Source organism: Sphaerodactylus townsendi, linkage group LG03, assembly GCF_021028975.2.
Source record: "Sphaerodactylus townsendi isolate TG3544 linkage group LG03, MPM_Stown_v2.3, whole genome shotgun sequence".
NCBI lineage: Eukaryota > Metazoa > Chordata > Lepidosauria > Squamata > Sphaerodactylidae > Sphaerodactylus > Sphaerodactylus townsendi.
The window spans coordinates 78,042,065-78,048,007 of record NC_059427.1 but is presented as its reverse complement, the minus strand read 5'-3'; positions in this window follow the sequence as shown (position 1 = coordinate 78,048,007).

Here is a 5,943-nt window from a genome sequence, read left to right as displayed (position 1 = left end):
GTTTGCACCTGCGTAGCTATGTATGCATTGTAAAAAAAATAGTGGGTTCATGCGAAGGGGCAGAAAGAAAAGGGATGATTTCCTCCAACCTCAACTCGATTCCTTCATTGAAAATGGGCACTCATGCAAAGAAAAAAAATGGTCCCGGATTCAAAAATAATGGCTGCAACTCATTATTATGCTAGGCGGAATCCATCTACTAAACCATAATGGCTCTTCATCTACAGATTTCCATCTGTTGCTCAGCTGCTCTTGAGACATGTAACTGAATTTGGTGGCCAATGCAATCATGCAATAGGTAATAGGATCAATTGTTATTATAATGTTGGTTCCATCTGGGTGGAATGTTTAATAATTAAAACAAAAGGATTTTGCTGGGAGTGCATAAGCACATTGCTTTTCAAAAGAAAGGGGGGAAGGGAAGATGCAAAGAGGTAATCCCCACCCCCACCCTGGCCATTGCCCTTAGCAACATGGTTCCCCTTGCACACCCCATCTATTATGAGCTGGAGTTTATGGTACTCTTTCATTGGATTAGCACAGTTTTTACTTTGTGGGAAAAAGCTGTGCTAAGGAAGAACTCATCTGTCCACACTGGTCCTTCCAGTAGCTCAAACTATTGCATAAAGATGGTTTTCAAGCCATTCCCAGTTGGGGAACCTTGCATGAGGTCTTGTACAACTGCTTGCAAAGAAGTTCACTAACAAGGATAAAATATGGCACTACTGGCCTCAGCAAGCGAGCACTATTTCATTAGAACTAATTTTAACACATGGGAGATCAATTTGTCTGGAAAAGTCATGATTGTGCCACCAGATTGCACGGACCTCCGCATAGCATGCCACAAATAAATAGGTAACATCACTAGAACACTTTGGACTGGTTAACCATGGGGTCCTTGTGAGAGTCATCAGTTCAGTGTAGAATTATTCAATAGCTTCTGTTACTGGGCCATTCCTAAAAACTGCCATAATTCCTATTCTCTGAAATTTGGAAATAAACATTAAAGCCATCAGTCTGCAAAGATGGGGGAGGACACAAAAGAGACTACAAAGTGGCTTTCTTTGGTGGTTAAAGAGTCTTATCTTGTGCCATAAATTCAGCCTGAGTGAGCTCTGTTTATTCTGTTTACTGCAATTACCTAACCTGTGAGCCTGTGTATAAATCACAGAAAGTCATGATTTATTGGCACACACACCATCCAGGAGAGTGTGCAGTGTCCCCACACAAAGAGCTTTTATAGAAACCATTTTCCTCCTAGGAAGAGGAGACAAGACCTATGGTGCTATTTCTCTCAATGTCTCTTAATAGCTCAGCAGAACTAATAGACAGAGGCACCCCAGTGTGAATATTTGTCAAAAGTAACAGATACCCCACAAACTGGAGATGGTCTTAGGACTCTTATTGTAAGCTATATTGGTCATATGTAGTATCAAGAGTGATATACCATCATAGTACCTTAGGATAACCTGAGCCATGAACTGAAACAACACACACACAATTGTAGCAGAGGCATGGACCTAAACTTCAATTGCAGGAGCACCATATTTTTGGTTAGGTGTGGGAGGAACCTGCAGAGGTGATTGGCAGGCATTAATGAGGCATGTTTAAAACTTCCTGTGTCTGTTAGTTCATCCATGTAAATTATTCTTTAAGGCTGACATATTCAGTCTAGGAGTCTGTCTGGGAAAATATGGGCTAAAATAGGAGAAATATAGATATTTGCCAGGTACTCTGTAATTAATAGGCAAAGCAAAACAATACTCTGTAAACAGGTACTCTGTAATTAATAGGCAAAGTTAATATTTAAAGTGTATGTAATCCAGGATTCCCTTTTCAAATGTTTTCATCACCACAGTTACTGTACTTTTATTTAGGCAGGCTTAGTGATATTGCTGAATACAGAGTTATGTGGGAGAGTGTGTGTACCTTGATGTAGCTTGTTTTGGTCACTTGGCTATAGAGAGTCAGAATGATAGATAGGTCAGCAACTGTGTATCTCTTCCTTTCTACTGCTCTGATAGTGTCCCTTTGATGCTAGTAGATTGCTAGTCTCAGAAAATCATCCTTCCTTCTGGCTAATACCTTCTCTCTCTTTCTCCATCTATCAACCATAAGAGCATCATGGTTTTTTGCCTCTCCACCCATCCTAGCTAGGCAATTTAAAATCCTATCCCTGGAGAGCTAGTATGGTGAACGGGTTAAGAGCAGGTGCCCTCATGACACCGTGTGAGTGGTCCTGAGCCTCCACCAGCATAATTAGTGCCAGTGGAGAGCTGTTTCTGCTGCTGTGCAGAAACAGTTTGAGAGTTTGAGAAACACTGGCTTATGGGCTGTGTAGCACAACAAAGGTCCTGGAAACCTTTCGGAATTTTCCTTCCCATATCAGCTTCCTTATATGATAACAGCCATGTTTATCTGGCAATATACGCATCAAAGGGACACTATCAGAGCAGTAAAAAGGAAGAGATACATAGGTGCTGACCTATTTATCATTCTGACTCTCTATAGTCCCCTTCTGAAGTTTGAGGCTAAGAGACAGAATAGGGACAGAATGGGAAGAAAGAACAAGTGACCAAAATGTTAGATCAGTTAGGATGAGGGACAAAGTTATTGTATGAGTGGTGCCCTCAGTGTGGAATTATCTCCCCAGAGAAGACCATTAAGCAAGCTCTCTATTTAAGAGAAAGTGAAAACTAGGGTGTTGTGGGTTTTCCGGGTTGTATGGCATGTTCCAGTAGCATTTTCTCCTGATGTTTTGCCCACATCTGTGACTGGCATCTTCAGAGGATCTGATGGTAGTAAAGCAAGTGGGTTTTACTATCACTTGCTTTACTGCCATCAGATCCTCTGAAGATGCCAGCCACAGATGCAGGTGAAATGTCAAGAGAAAATGCTACTGGAACAAGGTCATACAACCCGGGAAACCCACAACACCGTAGTGATTCTGGCCGTGGAAGCCTTCAACAATACAATGTGAAAACTGTTTAATATTGGCCAGTATTGGGGAGTCTGGCTGGATTTTTGTTGATATGTCAGCTGTTGAAAATTGATAACAGAAATGAAGGTTTTTATTGCTGTTTGTGGCTACTTTTATTTTAGAATAATTTTGGTTTTAGCAACTTTAATCATATTGTATATTGTTGTTTTATATTTAATGTGGACTAAACCACCTCAGGACCCACAAGGAGCCAAATAGCAGGGTAAAAGTTGTGAAATTAAAAAATGAAAAGTGGATAAATATTTTTCTCTAAATGGCCCCCTTTCCTTCCTTTTTGATTTTTCTGCTCCTACCTCCATTAAGAGTGTTGGGACAAGAATTTGTTCTTCTTCTTCTGTTTGATTTGTTTCTATTTGGGGAAACACCAAAGATTTCTTCTTGACTAGGGGGTAACAGCCATGTGAGAACTGAATGTGGTCTGGGGACCTTGAAATCTCAATATAATGCTGTAGATTACTTACATCTCTTGAAAAATAAAGTTAATTTAAGAGTCTTATGTGTTCCATGTGTGCACAGCACATTCTATCACAGTAAGTGGAGCATGAAGTGGAGGATTCTTGGACATTCCCCACAGAGTACAATGAGTGACTTGTTTTCTTGCTCTTTTCAAGCAACCCAGCATGATTCCTTGCCATGCCACCAATCAGACTGTCTTATGAATTCCACTGTTTCTGGCCCCACCTCCAAGCCTTCGCCACTGTGACTTGCTGCCAATTTTGATGCTAACCATTGCATCAAAAAAAATCTCCAGCCTTCTCATTAGCAGGAGTGCTGTCATGGTGATTTCTTGATAGCCTGAATTGTCTACTCCTGAAGCATTTGCCTCACATGGGAGAGAGAATGAGAGAAAGATCAGACTGGGTCCTGGCTGTTTAGTCTACCAATCAGATTGGTGACAAGGAGTCTAGCAGCTGGTAAGGAGCCCTTTTGCTAGAGCACCTCCATCTGCCACCTTTTACATTCTTCTTTTACGGGAGTGACTGAAGATAGTCACTTCATGATTATATGGCAAGGGAAAAGCAGAGAAAAAACATACAAATTGAAGTTCATATTCTGGTTAAATTTCATATTCTGCACAGACCTGAGTTACAAATTTAGATTCTGGGGTGACTTATAACAGCTGAACCAATGAACCATCCTGGGCAGAATTAAGGATTTGCCAATTAGGTGAAGATGTTGATGCAATGAATCACACATATACCCATTGGATAGCCAGGCTTTTAGAGCATATTGCTTTTCAAAGCAATCAACAACTATGACATGAGCAGGAGATTTGCACTAAAACTGTCACCCTACACTCCCCTTTGTCAAATAATACATTTTCTGCACTGGAAACTTCAATTAACCTGAATCCTCTTAATCTTGATTAATGATTTACTCTGGGTAGGATTGTTATTAACATCACCATGTAACAGTAGCGCATCTGGGGGGGGGAGCAGAGGGTCAGATGACCCAGGCGCCACATTAAGGTATCACATGGGGACTGCCATTGGGCTGGTCCCCACCCCAATCAAAAAGTCTCTCTTGGTAGGATACCTTTAAAATCCCAGAGTCACTGGGTCACAGTAGTGGTAGCAGGCTGCTTCCCTGCCCCTTTGGGCCTGGGCCCCTTTGGCCCAGTGGCAACTAGCAAAGCAAAGAGTGCATGGGTGGGTGATAATTCCCTTGGGTGCTGATAATCCTTGGACAACCACTCATCTGATAATCTGTGGGCAGTCACTCAGCCAGGTCATCCCTGGTGGGCTGGCGGGCTACCCTTCCATGCAGTCACTTTTTCACCTGGCTTGTTTGCCTGCTCTTCTTCCCTATCCCTAAAGTAGGGGAAAGAAAAGAAGAGCAGGTAAGCAAGCTGGGCAAAGAGGCAGCCATGCAGAAGCCTGCCATGCCATCCCACCGGGGAGAGTCCGGCAGAATGGCCACGCAGGGATTACTTAGTGTCTAAATTAGTGCCCATTCACTCTTTGCTTTGCTCATTACCACTGCCTATCCTGCAGGTGGGAGGAGGGCGGAGAAGCAGCCTGCCGCCACAGCCCAGCAACTCTGGGATTTTAAAGGTATCCTATGAAAAGGAGTTTTTGGCGGGGTGGTAGGGACGGAAGTTTGGTGGGGGGCGACTGGAGGGTGCCATTTTAGAGCTTGCCCCAGGACCCAATTTACCTAGATACGCCCCTTACCTATATATTTTGTACATTATATCAGGAACTCATCAGCCACCAAAATGGAAATCAGGAATATGCATTCAGAATGTAATTAATCCACATCGAAGGGGAGCATCCCACATTTATTGATAATGGAAGGGTAAAAACCTCAACAGAAATGTCTACCAGATAAGCTAGTTCTTGCCATTGCTGGAACACCACAATGTGCATTTTGATTTCCATTTCCATTTTCCCACTCCTTTGTTAAGATTCTACTTCCCTGGGATAAGAAGGACAATAGGGGCAGTGGATGGTCAACCACCTTCTCAGCAGAAATGTGTCTGAAAAGGGAATTCATCCAACCAGAACATTCAGCCCCTCTTTACTCCACACTGAATCATCTTTGATTGGTATTTCTGCATAAGTGTTTTCCCCAATCATATTTCTAGTCCAATGATTTAGGGAGGGAAATTCTACATATTCATATTAAAGTGGAAATAGGGAGGTGATTTTTGTTATTATTTTACAAAAACGCAGCATGAAGGCTGAGGGCAATTAAGCCGGCAGTCCCAGTCAAACCTATGCCTCCTGAGTCATAGTCTGCCCTTGTTGCCCCTCTTGCTCCTAGGAAACTGAAAACGGATTGTGCACCTCCCTGCAACAGCCGGGCAATGGCAGGTAGATTCTCAAGAAATTAAATCGTAATCACATATGAAATGTAATTGTAGATGGATTGTAGTCATATTAATTCTATAAAATAATGGATATGGTTCAGGGTGGATCTCAACTGCTGCAAACCCCTAT